This window comes from Oncorhynchus tshawytscha, linkage group LG30, assembly GCF_018296145.1.
Source record: "Oncorhynchus tshawytscha isolate Ot180627B linkage group LG30, Otsh_v2.0, whole genome shotgun sequence".
Classification (NCBI taxonomy): Eukaryota; Metazoa; Chordata; class Actinopteri; order Salmoniformes; family Salmonidae; genus Oncorhynchus; species Oncorhynchus tshawytscha.
In genome coordinates this window covers 126,977-146,244 of record NC_056458.1, presented here as the reverse complement: position 1 = coordinate 146,244, position 19,268 = coordinate 126,977, and the positions used below count along the sequence as shown (strand labels likewise).

The following is a 19,268-nucleotide window of genomic DNA, read 5'->3' as shown; positions in this document are numbered from 1 at the left end:
ACCTCCCCCCCAGTCACTATTTTGATTGATCAATTATCTTCTTATGCCGGACAAATGTCTAAGGTGATTGTGAGCTATCATGGCCTAGTCTGATTAGAAAGTATTGGGTTTGTGTGCTGTATCCACGCGTGAGCATGCAATGACAGACTTTTAGATAACCATTCCAAACCATTGTACAATGAACATCAGCAGTGTGATGTAACTACAGTGGCTTGCGAAAGTATTCACCCCCCTCTTGGCATTTTTCCTATTTTGTTGCCTTACAACCTGGAATTAAAATTGATTTTGGGCGGGGTTTGTATCATTTGATTTACACAACATGCCTACCACTTTGAAGATGCAAAATATTTTTTATTGTGAAACAAACAAGAAACAAGACAAAAACATAGAACATTTGAGCGTGAATAACTACTCACCCCTCCCAAAGTCAATCATTTGTAGAGCCACCTTTTGCAGCAATTACAGTTGCACGTCTCTTGGGGTTTGTCTCTATGAGCTTCACTTCACCAATTTGGACTATTTTGTGTATGTCCATTACATTACAAATCTATTTCAATTACAGGTTGTAATGCAACAAAATAGGAAAATCACCAAGGGGGATGAATACTTTTGCAAGGCCCTGTATATAAACCTGCTAGGTAGGTCATAACACTGCCCCTGGCTCAATATATGTGAGAAAATTCCACCAAACCCTCCATCTTGTTGATTTATAATCAACAGATTACATGCCTCTTTGAGAGCCTGCTGATATTACAAAGGAAATTGAGGAGTGATGGAGCATTTGGGTGTTGGGGGAGAGGGTGAGTGTAATGGAGAGAATAAATCTAAACCGAACTGTGGTAATGATGTAAACGTAATTGTGCTCTGCACCACCTAACGGCCACGATAACGTGTAGAGCAAATGGACAACGATGGTGCTATTCAGTAACACCTTACTCTCTGCCGTAGCAGTGCCATGATACAGTACTTCCTATCATTTATTCAACATGATGTCACTAGTTCTCTTATATCTCCACGTCAATGACCCGGCAACAACATGAAATACCATAGTGCTGCTTCTGGTTCTACTTCAGGTCAAAGTCCAATAGACTTTGTGGGAAGTGTCTTGAAATGGCATTTGACCTGAAATGTGCACTGGTTATCACACCAGGTTTCACACACAATTTCAACGCAAATACAACCCAAATGGCTGCAACTTCCGTGCAAAAAAAAAACAAGAGATGCATATGGTGTGTGTGTGTGTGTGTGTGTGTGTGCGTGTGTGTACGTGCGTGTGCGTGCGCGCGTGCGTGCGTGTGAGAGAGAGAGAGAGAGAGAAAGAGAGAGAGAGAGACTCGGTAGATGCGTGAGTGTGCACTGATCAGATAGGACCCTGGGAGTACGGAAGGATACCCAGGCAATGTGGGCCGGGAATGACAGAGGTAAGGCAGCGACACAGGCCCCAGAGATCAATAAAGCCATTACACACTCAGCTGTGGACAGCAGCCATCGGACAGCAGCAGCAGTCTCACTCTGACGGTCCCTCTGCACACGCACTACCTAAACCACCGAGAGCTTTCTGAGATCATCAGCGGGAAAACATACGTTTCAATTATAGTCTTAGGCCCAGGATGATTTTGGCCATGTGAGAGAGGAGGAGAAGATTGATCAGTGAGGCCATGTCTTAATCTCTTGTTTTGGTCTGCCTGTGCCCTTGTCCTGGTAACCTCCCACACGCCACTGGGGGGGAGTTGTCCAGTGGAGGCTGCTGAGAGGAGGACGTTTGATAATAATGGCTGGAATGGAGTGAATGGAATGGTGTTTGATACCATTCCATTGATTCCATTTCAGCCATTATTACGAGTCGTCCTCCCCTCAGCAGCCTCCACTGGAGTTCGCATATGGCAAAAGGTTGTCGTTGATTGATTAAAATCTTGTGGCGCTGATATCGGCTAGCAGTCCTTTGGTTCACTTCGTGCTGATCGCTGTCCATGGTCCTGAATTTTCCAGCGCCAATATCAGCACACAAAAAAGGATTTCCGCAGACTAGTAAAGGCCAATTATACTCTATAGAAAAGGACCCTCCGGGAGCGTGTAACAATTTTGTTTCTTGTCACAAAAGGGCGGTCCCATTGTCTCCACTCTCCTGGACGCAGGTCCCTAGTGGATGTGGAGTGGTCAAAAAAATGTGGGGCGGATGTACCGTGTTGATGACTCTGTGTTGTCAGTGTCTGTGATGCAAAGGTATTTTTGGAGGGCCACGCAGGCCTTCACCGTGGTCTCAGCTTTCTCTGGGGCAACCTCTGGGTCTCATCTCAGGGTCCATCTTGCAGCAAGGATCCCAATGCAGTTCTCTGAAAGTATTCTGGCTCGTGAATGGCGGTAGTTGTAAATCTTCTTGGCGGCTTCAAGGCCAGAAGAATCTTTTGAATGGAAGAAGCGTTTCCATTAGTATTGAACAGGAACATGAAGGCTATCGAATGTGTACTGTAACAACTTGTGTAGCCTATGCTTTGGACATAGGCCCCCATCCTGCCAGATCACTTTTATGTCAGGCACATAATTACAACATCTATATTGGTATACTTTTTACACCATGTGGATATAGTCACATGTACAATATTTAGCTATCTTACCTGGATATGGTCGCATCAGGTTTACACTCAGAGGGAATGCCTCGTCTCCCAGAAAGACATGTGGGCTCGATGTTTGGGTACCCGGCAAGCACTCGCCTTGGTAGAGGCAGCTGGCCTGCAATGAGTTGGGAGTCGAACTTGTTTTGTGAGAAGATACACACATCTCCCTCCTGCACACATTAGGGCCTCGCTCTTCATACCAGTCAAGAAAGTCTATACTCTTTCAAGTGAAATCATCAAACAGACAAGAGAAAGTGTATCAGACATTCATGTGTAACAGTCATATCCCCAACAGGGACATTCCTGTGGTAACATTTGTGGTAACCGTTGGGTAATATGTGAAGACGTACGGTATATGCCATAAATTGTAACGCTACAAGACTTATCTGTACGAAATTAACACGTGTAGCTTCTGAGTTTGCTTTTGTTCATTGAAGTTTCTCAAAACGTTTGTGTTCACAATGCAGCAAATGATAACAGAAAAGTAGTGCCTGATATTTGTCTAGCATTACGAAAGTAGACAAGTTGGAAGTCAGAAAATGTATTGAGGATGGTAATTGGTGTGCTATTAAATGGCCTGCAAATTACACGAAAAGTAAAGTAAAAACAAATGGGTGTGAATATGGGGGGGAGCCCAGAGCTGGTGTTTATAATGGAGATTACATATGTATTCTCCATCGTCCTCTCTTGCAGTGTTCAGTGGGCGAATTTTTCTCAGTTTTATTTATTTTTCACCTCCTGAGTAGTAAGAGCTCCCCCTAGTGGATACTACACAAGGCCTATCTTGCTTGGTCAGCTACTCTGACTGCCCCTAGTGGATATCCACTACACAAGGCCTATCTCGCTTGATCAGCTACTCTGGCTGCCCCTAGTGGATATCCACTACACAAGGCCTATCTCACTTGATCAGCTACTCTGGCTGCCCCTAGTGGATATCCACTACACAAGGCCTATCTCGTTTGATCAGCTACTCTGGCTGCCCCTAGTGGATATCCACTACACAAGGCCTATCTCGCTTGATCAGCTACTCTGGCTGCCCCTAGTGGATATCCACTACACAAGGCCTATCTCGCTTGATCAGCTACTCTGGCTGCCCCTAGTGGATATCCACTACACAAGGCCTATCTCGCTTGATCAGCTACTCTGGCTGCCCCTAGTGGATATCCACTACACAAGGCCTATCTCGCTTGATCAGCTACTCTGGCTGCCCCTAGTGGATATCCACTACACAAGGCCTATCTCGCTTCATCAGCTACTCTGGCTGCCCCTAGTGGATATCCACTACACAAGGCCTATCTCGCTTGATCAGCTACTCTGGCTGCCCCTAGTGGATATCCACTACACAAGGCCTATCTCGCTTGATCAGCTACTCTGGCTGCCCCTAGTGGATATCCACTACACAAGGCCTATCTCGCTTGATCAGCTACTCTGGCTGCCCCTAGTGGATATCCACTACACAAGGCCTATCTCGCTTGATCAGCTACTCTGGCTGCCCCCTAGTGGATATCCACTACACAAGGCCTATCTCGCTTGATCAGCTACTCTGGCTGCCCCTAGTGGATATCCACTACACAAGGCCTATCTTGCTTGGTCAGCTACTCTGGCTGCCCCTAGTGGATATCCACTACACAAGGCCTATCTCGCTTGATCAGCTACTCTGGCTGCCCCTAGTGGATATCCACTACACAAGGCCTATCTTGCTTGGTCAGCTACTCTGGCTGCCCCTAGTGGATATCCACTACACAAGGCCTATCTTGCTTGGTCAGCTACTCTGGCTGCCCGAGCCCTTAGTAGATTTACACTACACTAGGCCTATCTTGCTTGGTCAGCTACTCTGGCTGCCCGAGCCCTTAGTAGATTTACACTACACTAGGCGAACTTCCTCTCTGGGTGGAAATACAACAACGATATGGAAAAAAGTGCGCACTGCACCCCAAAAAGCGGACTCAGCCCTTGCACATGCATGCACGCCGATCAACGGAGTGAAGCATGTAGCAACCTTTAGACAACTTCATCGTACCTGCAGCTTCTATAATGTAAGTTACAACAGCATGCATTAGTGCAGGCCAGGGATCATCAACTAGATTCAGCCCATGGGACAATTTGTTCTTGAGTGGATGGTCAATGGGCAGAACATAATTATAAATCATTTGGAGATTTGCAAAAATGGGACAGCAAGAAACCCAAACAGATATAATAATATTTGACTAAAACATAATCGCTTCAATCCATGTTTACATTTGTATACGATCACATATACCTCTCTATTATGCGCCGGAATACCTTGGAACACATTTCCAAAATTAAAATCACTTGTAGATGATTTGCTGGTGTTTTTATGTCTAACAACAACAACAGAATCGGCCCGCCAGTTGGAGACCCCTGGTGGAGGCTAATACATTAGTTTCGCATCACGACAAGTGACCATAAAAGATAAGCAGAACTTGAAAGATGAGATTCACCAAAAGGTATTCCAATACAATATTTGCCCAATCTAGGACAGCTACAGTGACGAAGACCAGGTCAGCATACTCAATGTTCCCAGAGCCAGCAACATGGTGAATAGCTCAAGTCCTTCCTCCCCTTGTTTCACTGATCATCTGCACTGATGTTTGGATGCATAACAACGATCTGAGGAAAAAGACGCATCTATAGTGACACTGAATGCTGAAGCATCATTACCATAAATCAATGCGGGTAAAGTGAATGACTTGGACACTGTCGGCTGCTCGGTTGTTGATTGATCAGAACATACCCTTGAACCCTTCTACAGGCCCATAGGCCAAACAGTATGTAGGCTACAGATTGTATGTTTAGGCACCGTAGTCAATGATCACACCAAACACAATAACAAGCTGCACACTTTCATCATCTGTGATTTATATATATATATACTGCACTTCACATCAGAAGAGACACGGTTTTTCTGGTGTTGCAGTGAAATGGTTTTTCAGAGAACAAACTCAATTCTGAGGTTGATGCCGTTTCTGCCCCAGCCAGTTTCCCTTCTCAAATTCAGATGTTAATAGGCTGCTGTGAAAGATTATGACATCAACAGGATATTTAATGCACTGTGACTTTTGAGCGTCACAGACCAAGATTTCTATGTTGGATTGTTCTTATCACAAAATGGAAACTATGCTATCACTGTCGCCGGGAATGCAAATATGTTCCGCAATATCTAGAGTAGCTACAAGGGCAACATTAGAATGATTTCCAACCTCACAATGACTCACTGCAAATGGATCCAGCATACCCAGGCAGACAGACTGTATGTCATCCAGGGATGAACAGCTTCCTTTTTTTCCTCCCGCATGTGCCGTGGTCACGTTTCGAAATGCGTCTGCTGTGCCAACCTATTCACAAGAGTCGTGTGTTCAATAATAATGTGATTTTCTGAATTTTTTCCCCTAATTTTGTCTGTCATAGTTTAAATGTAGCTATGATGAAAATTACAGGCCTCTCTCATCTTTTTAAGTGGGAGAACTTGCACAATTGGTGGCTGACTAAATACTTTTTTGCCCCACTGTATGTGCCATTTGTTCACCATGGTGCGGTCGATTATTGTTACTATGTCCGTTGGTGCATGTGAGGGCCTGTGCTGTGTGTTCTGGCTTTCATGCCATTGTGGATTGTGCAGATGATTCCGGGTCTCGTCCCGTGTGTCATTAATCAATGTGCGCGTGTGTTATTTATTCGAGGTACTGCTCGCTCTTTTGTTTTGGGTTTACTACCCTGTGTTTTTGTTACGTGTCTGTTTGCTCTTTGTCCCTGTGCCTTTACACGGCACACCGTAATTCGGGTGAAATAAAAACCCATATTACGCATTCCTGCATCTGTCTCCCAAATCACTCATACCAACATCACACGTATGCTACCAATAAAGCATGTGCTAAATTCTCACACATACTATCTATAAAGCTTGTCGACCAATGATATACTCTATCCCAAATTGAGAGGTGACATTACTCCGTGCCTCTCTTTCTACTCTTGATTGTGCACAGGTGAACGAAATGAACAAGACTCCCTAAAAGACAAAAGTGTGTAGCCAGTGAGCGTGCCTCTCTCCCTGTATCCAACGGTGTGGACATACAGCTGTCTGGTTAGGACCCCCACAGAGACCGCATTCACTCCAGTCTACCCTTTGCTCCTAACACAAACACATCAAACTAAAGTGTGTAGCCAGTGAGCGTGCCTCTCTCCCTGTATCCAATGGTGTGGACATACAGCTGTCTGGTTAGGACCCCCACAGAGACCGCATTCACTCCAGTCTACCCTTCGCTCCTAACACAAACACATCAAACTAAAGTGTGTAGCCAGTGAGCGTGCCTCTCTCCCTGTATCCAACGGTGTGGACATACAGCTGTCTGGTTAGGACCCCCACAGAGACCGCATTCACTCCAGTCTACCCTTCGCTCCTAACACAAACACATCAAACTAAAGTGTGTAGCCAGTGAGCGTGCCTCTCTCCCTGTATCCAATGGTGTGGACATACAGCTGTCTGGTTAGGACCCCCACAGAGACCGCATTCACTCCAGTCTACCCTTCGCTCCTAACACAAACACATCAAACTAAAGTGTGTAGCCAGTGAGCGTGCCTCTCTCCCTGTATCCAATGGTGTGGACATACAGCTGTCTGGTTAGGACCCCCACAGAGACCGCATTCACTCCGGTCTACCCTTCGCTCCTAACACAAACACATCAAACTAAAGTGTAGGTACTCTTTTCCTCTCACTCTCGGAGTTATCATTTACGTATCAAAGTCACCGGTGTAATGATTATGCAAGATATGAGCTAACAATGTGATGAAGATATAAAAGTAAAAGGGAATTCATATGGGGAAACTGTGATACCTACCTGACTCGGATACATTTTCCAAAATGTTTCTTGCCTGGTTGTTGTTCACCCTCTCCAAAATGGCACTAGGGCACAAAAGGTTTTCCCATATCTGACATGTGGCGTAGTTGGCAGGATGCTCAATACTTTTTGGATGAACGACCGAGGTGAACAAAATAATGCAGCCCCCCCAAACAAGCACTCTGTTAATGCCATCGATGATGGAAGTGCCATGGGTTCCTACATTTAAAGGGTCAGATAATGAAGATTCTTATGAAGAATGGCAAGGCCAAATTCAGTTTATGATCCGAACACTAATGTTGACTCCACAACAACAGCTGGAGTGTGTAATGCGTGCACTGAAAAGGGATGCAAAAAGAGAATTTACTTATCTTGCCCGCTGTTGACAGACATAATGTGTCACTAGTTTTTACGTTCCTCGTACACCAGGTTCACCAGTAGAACGTTTTTGGGAGAAATGGAGGCTACACCTTTCGCCTGAATGAGCTGGCATTAAGAGTGGAGCAAAAGACAAGGGAATCCTTAGATCCTTAGACATCCGGTTAGTCAAGAACTTCACAAACAACTTTGTCATAACCATATATGTAATTTTCAGATGCCACCCAGGAGGGCCATACCTTGGAAGGAGGTGGCCAGACATCCATGGGGAGGCTCAGTGTGCTGCGGTTGGATACCACCCAGAGAAGGGCAACCCCCATGCCCACTAACATGGGGCAATGGGAGAAGGAAGTATGAGCAAACACGGGATCTCAAGTACCACTGTTCAGTGAATCTTTCATTCAGAAGTGGATCCAACACCAGAAATGGTATTACCGAGGGCATCGACTGGTTGACTTTGAAGGCTGCTAATGGGCTGTCCATATGTGGGGTACGCAGTCTTGAATTTTGAGGTAGGAGGGGTGGAGATACTCAAACGGGGAGTGATCCTGGTACAAGATGACTAAGAATGAATGTGCTAGGCATGAATGCGATAACCGCCTGCTGGCGAGAGCTCTTTGGAGCGCCTCCCATTCAACATGTTCAGTTTTAAACCGTTATGACACCAGAGACCTGGAAGGAGTGAGACAAAGCCTTCACCCTCTGCAACAAAGTCCAAGTGGCAGAACGAGGGGAGGGAGTATGCCGCACTGTCCGCCACCGGCCGCAATCACTAGTCCTCAAGATGGTGGTATGGACTGAGGTGTGTGGCCCCTCTGTGATACAACCATTTTGTGGCCTAGTGGAAGGGATGGAGGATGGCAGATCATCCATACCATCAATCCAGAGGATATCAGAGGGGAAAAGGACATCAACCTTAACCCAAAAGGGCCCCACACCATAGAGGTGGAAGTGACCAGTGCTACCCCAGAAGTAGCTGTGTTAACAGACACGCTGCAAGCAGATGTCATCATGGAAGGGAAGGACTTGACCCCAGCTCAAGCTGAACAACGCTCAGACCTGCAGAATTGGCCCAGGTGTTTTCATGTCACGAAGACGACTTTGGCCATACAGGCACTGCCCCACTCAGCAGAACATGGCTCCAGCCCAACCCCCAGCACTCTACCAGGAACTGTGCAGCTTTTTGAAGCAGATGCTGGATGGAGGGCTGGTGTGTGAGAGCACTAGCCCTTGGGCTGCACCTATTGTCCTGGTTAAGAAGAAGAATGGTACATGGCGTTTCTGTGTTGAAAACAGAAAGTGCAACGCAGTGACTTACAAAGTTGCCTACACCCTCCCCTGGATCGAGGAGTCCTTAACCACCCTGAAAAAAGCTGCCTGGTACTCCACTCTTGACATCACCAGTTGCTACTGTCAAGTGGAGGTGGAACCCGGAGACTGGGAAAGGACTGCTTTCACCACTGTTTGAATATTGAGTGGATGCCATTCGGGCTGTGTAACGTGCCACCCACATTGCAGAGACTGATGGAAAGGTGTCTGGGGTACCAGGTAGGAGAATCATTGCTACCATTGCTACCTTTTCTACCTTTGTTATTGTCTCTTTCCCAGACTTCAAAACCCACCTGACCTACTTGGAAGAAGCATTTGAGCACCTCTGGGGCCATAGATTGAAACTACAACCCATTGAAGTGTCACCTGTTCCAGAGGCAGGTCACTTACCTTGGGCACATTGTGGGTACCCAGGGGGTCACGCCGGACCATGGTAAGGTAGAAGCAGTAAAGGAGTGGGTTACCTCTACCATAGTGACTCAAGTAAAATCGTTTCTGGTCTTTGTGGGGTATTTTCAGTGATTTATTCCGAAGTTCTCAATGATTGCTGCACCTCTCAATAGGCTATTGGAGGACCAGGGGTCCAGCTCATGAAAAACCAGGGTCCCAGTACAGTGGTCACTAGAGTGTCAGACTGCTTTTGTTACCTTGAAAGTAACCTTTTGCGACACCCTGTTATGGCAATATGCTGACTTTTCTCTCCCTTTCCGGCTCTATGTAGATGCAAGCTTCCGGGGGCTGGCGGTTTTGTTGCCTAAAGTGCAGGATGGACTGGAAAGGGTCATCGTACGGCAGCCGAAGCCTGATCCCAACTGAGTGAAATTACCAAAACTACAGCTCCTTCAAGTTGGAACTGCTGGAACTGAAATCGGCGGTAACAGAGATGTTTAAACCATACCTGTGGGGCTCCAATTTCACTGTGTACACTGACAATAACCCGCTTGTCCATCTGGATAAAGCCAACCTAGGGGCAGTCAAGCAGTGCTGGGCCGCACAGTTGGCAAACTAACAGTTCAACATCAAGTAGCGTCCAGGAGCCCCCAACATCAACGCCGATGTCCTCTCTAGGCTTCCAGAGCAAGGAGGTGAAATGACACCCCAGACCCAGTTCATTAGAGGGACATCTAGAGCAAGGACAAGTCGAAGAGACACCCCCGTCCCAGTTTGTTGGAGGGACTTCAGTAGAGGGGGACCCCCAAACACATGGGATCACTGTTAGACCAGGGCAAGGCAGCACGGCAAGCACCACCCCAGCCAACCAAAACTTTACTGCAGGAGTGGAACCTGCTCAAAGGCAGGAACCTGATCAAAAAACAAGAGAGGTTGATAGTCAGACAGATGCAAGAAGAACGGATGGGGGAGCATCACATCCAGATAGTCATCACATCCAGATAGTCATCACATCCAGATAGTCATCACATCCAGATAGTCATCACATCCAGATAGTCATCACATCCAGATAGTCATCACATCCAGATAGTCATCACATCCAGATAGTCATCACATCCAGATAGTCATCACATCCAGATAGTCATCACATCCAGATAGTCATCACATCCAGATAGTCATCACATCCAGATAGTCATCACATCCAGATAGTCATCACATCCAGATAGTCATCACATCCAGATAGTCATCACATCCAGATAGTCATCACATCCAGATAGTCATCACATCCAGATAGTCATCACATCCAGATAGTCATCACATCCAGATAGTCATCACATCCAGATAGTCATCACATCCAGATAGTTGTCCCTGAGGGGAAACGGCAAAAGGTATGGAAACCCTTCCACGAACCACTACAACACATGGGGCAGAGAAGACCCTATCTGCCCTACAGCAGAGGTTTCTTCCTGACAAAAATTAGAGCAGATATTTAATGTAGACTGCTCAATGTCAACAATGTGTGGTGAGTAAACCTGTGCCTTTTTCCCATGCACCAATGCTTCTAGTGTCAACTAGAGCCCCAATGTAAATGGTGGCCATTGATTACATCTCCCTGGGTCGCCCAGCCAATGCATGTCTCTACTTACTCGTGATGGTTGATGTGCTTTCCAGGTACACATGGGCATTGCCCACAAAGGACCAGATGACCCACACCACAGCTCGAGTACTATGGAAACACTTCTACCAAATCTTTGGTTGCCCCAAGCATCTTCACAGCGACCGAGGGGCAACTTTCGAGTCTGCAGTGGTCAAACAGCTGTGTGCATTGTATGGTTGTACCAAAACCAGACCCAGCCCATGCTGGCCACAAGGTAATGGGGCTTGTGAAAGAATGAACCAGACACTGTTGACTCTGTTAAACACATGGAGTGAGGAAGGGCGGGCCCATTGAGAAGAACAGCTACCAGCTATTCTTCAAGCCAACAACAATACAGTCCACAGGTAGACCGGGTACACCCCACACTTCCTAATATTTGGTGGACATGCACGATTGCCTATTGAATGTACTCTTGGAGTCCGACCAACAACGTACGACCAAGAACGTAGAAACGACAGGCAACTGGCCCCACCCTTACTGCCCGGTGAGCATTTACACCAGAGGCCTATTTTTGAAGAGAGACTTTTAAAAGGCATTTTTATACATTTTTCTAAGTCTTGTTCATTGTGAAACTTTCCCGAAATTGCGCTGGGGCACAAAAGAACTCATATCTGACATATATACAGTACCGTATGGAGGAGCAAAGGAGTAGGAGAGAGCCCATTAGTTGACATGGTCGTATTCGATGGCCTGGATTAAATATGTCCTTTTAATGCGGTAAGTAGAAAAGGCCTTGGGTATAAAACCACATCTGTGGTTTATAGGGCAAAATAAAAGTCTGTGTCCCATCGTTATGAAGTTGATTGTCAAGTACTAATTAACAATTTTACTGTAAGATCGGGAATGATTACAGGGATGGCATCCATCTTGTCTTTGTTATTGTGAATACATGGCATTGTTGCAGCTATAAAAGGCCTGTATAAAAATGCATTGCCATTTATACTCAGCTATAAATGAGAAATTAAGCATCCCAATGTTTACAGATACTTAAGCCTTTCTGTCAGCTTACAGTAATACCCTAATTATTGAGTAAACACACACCCACTAACTAATATCACCCCTTCTCCCTCTTCATGTGGTCAAACGACTTACTTGACATGAAGAAAGGAAGTCTACTCTCTTCATAAGGGAAATCTCCACGAAGCTTATGGGCACTATTCCTGTCCCCCTGTCTGTTTGAGGACCTTCTCCCTGCAACGTAGAGAATGTACATGACATCCTGCTTATGCAATACACTCCATAATTCATCCGTTTCTCCAGGACTGTAGCAGATTGGCGGTATTGTGCAGACTGAAGCATGACCTTTGGCTATAGCCTGCCTAGATGGCCGGACACACTGGGGAAAGCCTCCTAACCACTGGTGTGCAATGGCCAAAGAGCTCTATTTTCACGTCATCCAATTACTCTGAGCCTACAATATAGCTCAGTATTTTTGTATTCATTATCTTAATATTTTCTTGCTCATCTTTCTTAAGGGTGCCAATAATTATGGACCTTCCTGTATATCGTGTGTTTATTGTGAGCCTCTGTCTCATCTCCACAATTACCACTGCAACTTCTCTGAATCCTCCAATGTCCTCTGGCTGACATTGTCATTGGATGGTGATGTGATACTACACCTACTACAACATAAACATTCTGAGTAAACCTCCAGGTGGCTCTCCTTTACTTTCAGCATCAAGACATTACTGTTTAACATGGACGAAACTATACACTAGTTCCTGTTAGTGTATTGTACAGTAAAATGCAGGCATATGATGGTAAATAGCAGCAAAGCCAGGCTTCTTTTCCTATGAAGAGGCAGATAAATCAATTGTCTTTAGCCGCCTCCATAAAATCCTTTCTTGCTTGTAAACAGTCAATAGGTGACTGGGTGCATTAGCTGTCTATCAGTGACGGTATGTAATGCACAGTGCTTTTGCCAAGTGGTCACATAGACAGTACCAATGACCTATGAAGGTCTGGACTCTGAAAGGTGACATCAGGGTAAAACCATTATATGCATAATCAAAACCCCACCACATGTCGACATTTTATAATAATAATTATAGTATACTTCATCAACTCTCTACCCAGATGAGAAAACAGGGCCGATAATACTGCAGTATCACACCAACATCTCCTTTTCATTGAATTGATTTTCTTTTATGCTGTGGTCAAATAAACGGGAGCTTCTAGGGGGGTATAGCAGTGAATGCTGTGCAAAGGATTGGCTAATGCATCCCCTTTTGCTGAGAGAGAGAGAGAGAGAGAGAGAGTGTGAGAACAAGAAAGAGAGAGAGAGAGAGAGAGAGAGAGAGAGAGAGAGACAGAGAGAGAGAAAGAGAGAGAGAGAGAGAGAGAGAGAGAGAGAGACAGAGAGAGAGAGAGACAGAGAGAGAGAGACAGAGAGAGAGAGAGACAGAGAGAGAGAGAGACAGAGAGAGAGAGACAGAGAGAGAGAGAGACAGAGAGAGAGAGAGAGAGAGAGAGAGAGAGAGCTCCCTCTGGTGGAACCGTTGTGCTCTACATCTACATTAACAACCTTACGCACAACAAAAATATAAACGTAGCACGAAGTGTTGGTCCTATGTTTCATGAGCTGGAATTTTCCACATGCACTACATGCTTTTTTCTCTAAAACGTTGTGCACAAATTTGTTTACATCCCTGTTAGTGAGCATGTTAGCCTTTGTCAAGATAATCCATCCACCTGACAGGTGTGGCATATTAAGAAGCTGATTAAACAGCAAAATCATTACACAGGTGCATCTTGTGCTCGGGAACAATAAAAAGCCACTCTAAAATGTTCTGTTTTGTCACACAACACAATGCCACAGATGTCTCATGTTTTGAGGGAGTTTGCAAGTGATGATGACGGCAGGAATGTCCACCAGAGCTGTTGCCAGAGAATTCAATGTTAATTTCTCTACCGTAAGCCGCCTCCAACTTAATTTTAAAGACTTTTTGCAGTACATCCATACATTTATTTATTTCAATTGACTGATTTCCTTTCCCTTTTGTTTAGTATATATTCACGTGCTCAACAAAACTGTGTTTACTGAGTGAAACAAACATGCTTTCTTACTACAGTGTAAGAGTATTGTCTTTGATCTATCCCAAAGTGGAAACTTGGTGGACAGTTGATGTGAACCCACTGTACTTTGAATGCGCTGAGGTAAATGATGACATGTCCAGAGGGGTGTCGTACGAAGCAAGCTATATCTACTCAGGGTTTTCTAAAGCTAACCAACTTCAGTTAGCTCTTTACATTCCAGCTCAGGCATCATCCGTAGGCCTACTGCAACGGTGAATATTGCTCGTCCGCCTGCCTCTTAACTTTAGCAGGCTTGTAACTGCACGTGCATGTCGTACATGGCTAGTCAAACGCCAACGCCTTTATTGAGACAATGCTGAAAAATCTATCTAGACGCTGTTTCGTTTGCGTCAAAAATAAAAGTTGTCTTGCTATTCAGCAGGCTATGGTGTGAAATAGGCTTTTAGAAGTGCCATCTTTATTTTATGACTTATTGTTAACGCCGTCTTTAGTGTGCTTATCACAAGCGCCTTCCTATCAATATTTGTGTTATTAAGTCATACAAACATTTAAAATGCATTCTGACATCACCAAACGTGTACGTTGTGTTTTTTTACACAAAACAAACATTTGATTAATATTCAAAAGGCACTCGCTCATCTGAGCAATCTCTTTGCAGGTGCATGGCAACAGATGAACAAGATGAATGAAAAAGGAAACCGCACACTGCTCTTGATAGTATCACTGATATTTAATAAGCTTGTTAAAGCTCACGTAAGCTCATTAAAGATCAGAGATACTATCAAGAGCAGTGTGCGGTTTCCTTTTTCAAACATTTGATTAATAAAATATTTAATCAGTCATCTTCCTCAAATGAAGGGGATGGGAATCTGCTTTCATTGGTCCTCAACTCGCGACTCAGTCACTTCATTCAAGGTAAGTGGAGTTAGCCGTGAGTTCGCCTGCCCCAGAGCCTGACTCAGGGTAGCCTGAGAATTCAATGTTGATTTCTCTACCGTAAGCCACTTTCACATTGACAGCAAAGAAAATATCAGATGACCAGTTCGTCTGCTGACCTGGGAGGGAAAAAAAAGCTTGGAAAGGTTTGAAGAATTTGAACAGTCAGCTTCAAAACAAATTCGATACAGTGTTCCCATTACCTAACATCTCTTTACTTAGAGTTTGGATTAGATTCAGATGTTCAAAAGAACACATTGTTGTCCATTTCATACATACAGTAGCTTCTCCGTCATGATAAAGAAGGCATAAGACTTGACTTGAGTGTAATATTCACAAAGTACACCAAACATTAGGAACACCTTCCTAATATCGAGTTGACCCCCCTATTCCACTGGATCGGAATCAGTGGAATGGTATCAATAAAAATCTAACACATGGTTTCCAGGTGTTTGATGACATCCCTTTATTATGAGCCGTTCTCCCCTCAACAGCCTCCGCTGCTCAGAACAGCCTCAATTCGTCAGGGCATGGACTCCGGTGTTGAAAGCGTCAACATGGGCCAGGATGGGCCAACGCTTCCCAATCCCACAGATGCCAAGTTGGCTGGATGTCCTTTGGGTGGTGGACCATTCCCTGGTACACATGGGAAACTGTTGAGTGTGAAAAACCCAGCAGCGTTGCAGGTCTTGACACAAACCATTGCGCCTCGCACCTTCTACCATACCCCGTTCAAAGGCGCTTACATCTTTTGTCTTGCTCATTCAGCCTTTGAATGGAACACCCCCCCCCCCTTTAACAAGTGACACCAATAAGGGCTCATAGCTCTCACCTGGATTCACCTGGTCAGTGTGTGTCATGGAAAGAGCAGGTGTTCTTGAATGTTTTGTTCACTCAGTGTATATCTCATGTAGAAAAAGAACAAACATAACAAAAACAATGTTGTTGATCAGTGGTGTAGTCACATGCTGAGTGGCGCAACAGTCTAAGGCACAGCATCTCAGTGCTAGAGGTGTCACTACAGACCCTGGTTCAAAAGCAGACTGTATCACAACCGGCCGTAATAGGGAGTCCCACAGGGCGGCGCACAATGTCGTCCGGGTTATGGTTTGGCCTGGGTAGGCCGTCATTGTAAATAAGATTTTGTTCTTAACGGACTTGCCTGGTTAAATAAAGGTTAATAATATATATAAAAGGCTTTTATGTACACATATATACAGTAAATACATGGATATTTTTTTTATAATTGTGTTCCACTAGTTGACAACACATCCTGTCTGAAATAGTGTGATGCATGTCTCGGGCAAGTGGGTGGAATGTTGTTGGATTGCATGGAGTCCATTGATTGAATACTGACTCATCAGGTTCTGTGGCTGGACATTAAACCTATTGACCCAGCATAGAAAACATGGTCAAAACAAGATCAGAGGTTACCACAAATGTTGAATGTCAGTTTTTAAAACTTCCTGTCTTCTGGTTTATACTGTAGATGTTGATGAATGTTGGGGAATTTGAATTCACAAACCTCTTGCTCCAGCCCTACAAACTCAGGCTGTAGATGTGTGGTTGATGAAGGTTCTTCTGGTCCACTCATAAGCCAGGAATAGAGCTCCGTTGGAGGCAAAGGCCCACAGGACGGTAGGGGTTAGACCACAATACAGAGCAGGAACCCCTGGAACAGGGACAATACATTATCAAGCACATCATTGGAGGATGCATAACAGCCCATACATGTGAAATCTAAAGGAGCTCAAACTGCCCGAGGCACTACAAGGAGATTGGTGGCACCTTAACTGGGGACGACGGCCTCATGATAACGGTTGGAGCGGAATACGTGGAACGGTATCAAGTACATCAAACACATGGCTTTCCATGTGCTTGATGCCATTCCATTCGCTCCGTTCCAGACGTTATTACGAGCCTGCACTACGAGGGAGAATCCTAATCGTCTGGGAGCTAGTGAGTTCATTCATTTCTGTTATCTGGAAAAGAAAGCTGCCAACATGAGTATATCAGCAAATGATAGGGTTTATTGGGTCGGCAGGGTAGCCTAGTGGTTAGAGCATTGGACTAGTAACCAAAAGGTTGCAAGTTCAAATCCCCGAGCTGACAAGGTACAAATCTGTTGTTCTTCCGCTGTTCAGTCATTGAAAATAAGAATTTGTTCTTAACTGACTTGCCTAGTTAAATAAATAAATTGATGAACACATTTGAGACAGAATGCCATGTAGTTTAGACGACTTGGGGAATAGAATCAGATTAGGTATTGTTCACCTTCTTTCCTCGTGATACAGAGCAGTGTTCTGATAAACCCAGCCTGCTTGCCTGACATAGATAGAACCTGGGGTAACTGCCAGCCAAAAGGTGGCCCCACCAACTCCTCCACTGATTAACAGCGGAACAGCATCTACCAAAAACAAATAATAAAATCAGTTGTGTAAAGCTATACCATAGACATCTATCTAATCTGGAGTTTGCTGAATAGCTAAATGAGAAGTTGAATCCCTTCAGTGGAGTCATAAGGAAGGGACTCACCCAACTCATCTGTGGACAGGCCAGGCTTTGTAAAGAGGGTTCTGCAGATCTCATAGCCCCCAAAGAAGAGGAAGTATCCAGGCACCTCTCTGAGCCAGGTGCTGGTCATTCCCTGGAAGAGGCCTTGACGACCATCTGTCTTCAATATGTCCCTCGCCACCGACCAGGTGGAACTGGGAGAAGGAGAGCACCAAAATACAGCCAAACACATAATCTATTATCACATCACACACACACACATCACACGTCTTACTTGTACGTTGTGCCTAATGTGCTTTCGAGTAGAACCCTAAGGTAATATGGTTTCCTGAGACATATTTCATTCACCAGTTTACCATGTTTTTGCAAGATAAGCAAAAAGGGATGACCTGCCACCCACGTGTGTACTATTTGTGTTGAACCACAATGACAACATGATCCCAGTGTCCACAGAACAGTTGCGATGCTTACATGTGTGACGCAAGGGGGGTCTTTCCCACCATCCTCATCTCACGGTCTGTGGGACACAAAACCAGCGAGGACAAGACAGACGCCAGGGACCCAGACAGGGCATTCTGCAGGTCACTGTGACAAAGACGTTATAGACAACGAGCGAGAGATTTACAGGAGAGCAAAGAGAACCAGCAGCAAAACACAATAACAGACGAAGAGACCGCTTTGCATTTTTTAAGCCCTCAGCCAGACACATGGGGAATGGGGAGAGGGATGAGATGAGAGTGCTAAGACCGAGATCCTCTGTTGCCAACCTGAGGTGAGACCCTTTCCCCAGCCCAAAGACTCTCCTGGTGAGCTGCTGGCAGGTCCCGTAGCAGGCGAAGAGCACAGCGTTCTCTGCCACGTTGGCCAGTAGAGCAGGCACACTTCCCTGGTAGAGCCCCCCGAAGCCCGTCGTGGCGGTATGTCATCAGGGAACAGTCCAGGCAGCCACGGTACAGGCTGGGGAACGTCTGCATCTTCACCTTGACCGCGTCGAAGGGCTGACCGCTCAGCACACACGCAACACCCCCTATGTGAGAGGAGAGATTTCCAGGGTCACCATGAAGGACCTCAACCCTTACTTCCACTCTTTTGTCATGTTCACAGTTAAAAAAGTTCACATTTTCTGAATGACAGCCATCCTGTTCAGCTTTGTCCTTCACTAGACGTTACCACTGAACAACAAAACAACCTTGTGTTGTACATGTGTCAGTCAAGAGTCATCAAGGCTTAGGTAATTGAGGTAATTAAAGATTTAAAAAAAAGTTTGACTTGCCTGCTGCCCCAGCAATGAGGTTTATGATTGTGTCAGTGATGGGATGTAATGTACATTCCTCCTCCACGCCCATTGTGTCCGGAGAGTCAGCGATGCACGCACCCTGACGGATATGATGAAACCTTTTGACTTTTCGGGCAAACTTTTTGTTGGATAATAAATAACCTACAAAAGAGGAACGTGTTCAACTACACTGTGCAGCGTATTTGGTGTAGTGCATGTGGGGAAAGGTGGGTTGCAGATTATATTCTCAAAACTCAATGGGAGGAGCTATTTAAAAAATG

General features: G+C 45.3%; 1 pseudogene; it reads right to left on the bottom strand.

The window, feature by feature from the left end:
• Nucleotides 1-16,744: 16,744 nt before the first annotated feature.
• Nucleotides 16,745-19,057, bottom strand: LOC112228194 (annotated as a pseudogene).
• Between the last annotated feature and the right edge of the window lie 211 nt (nt 19,058-19,268).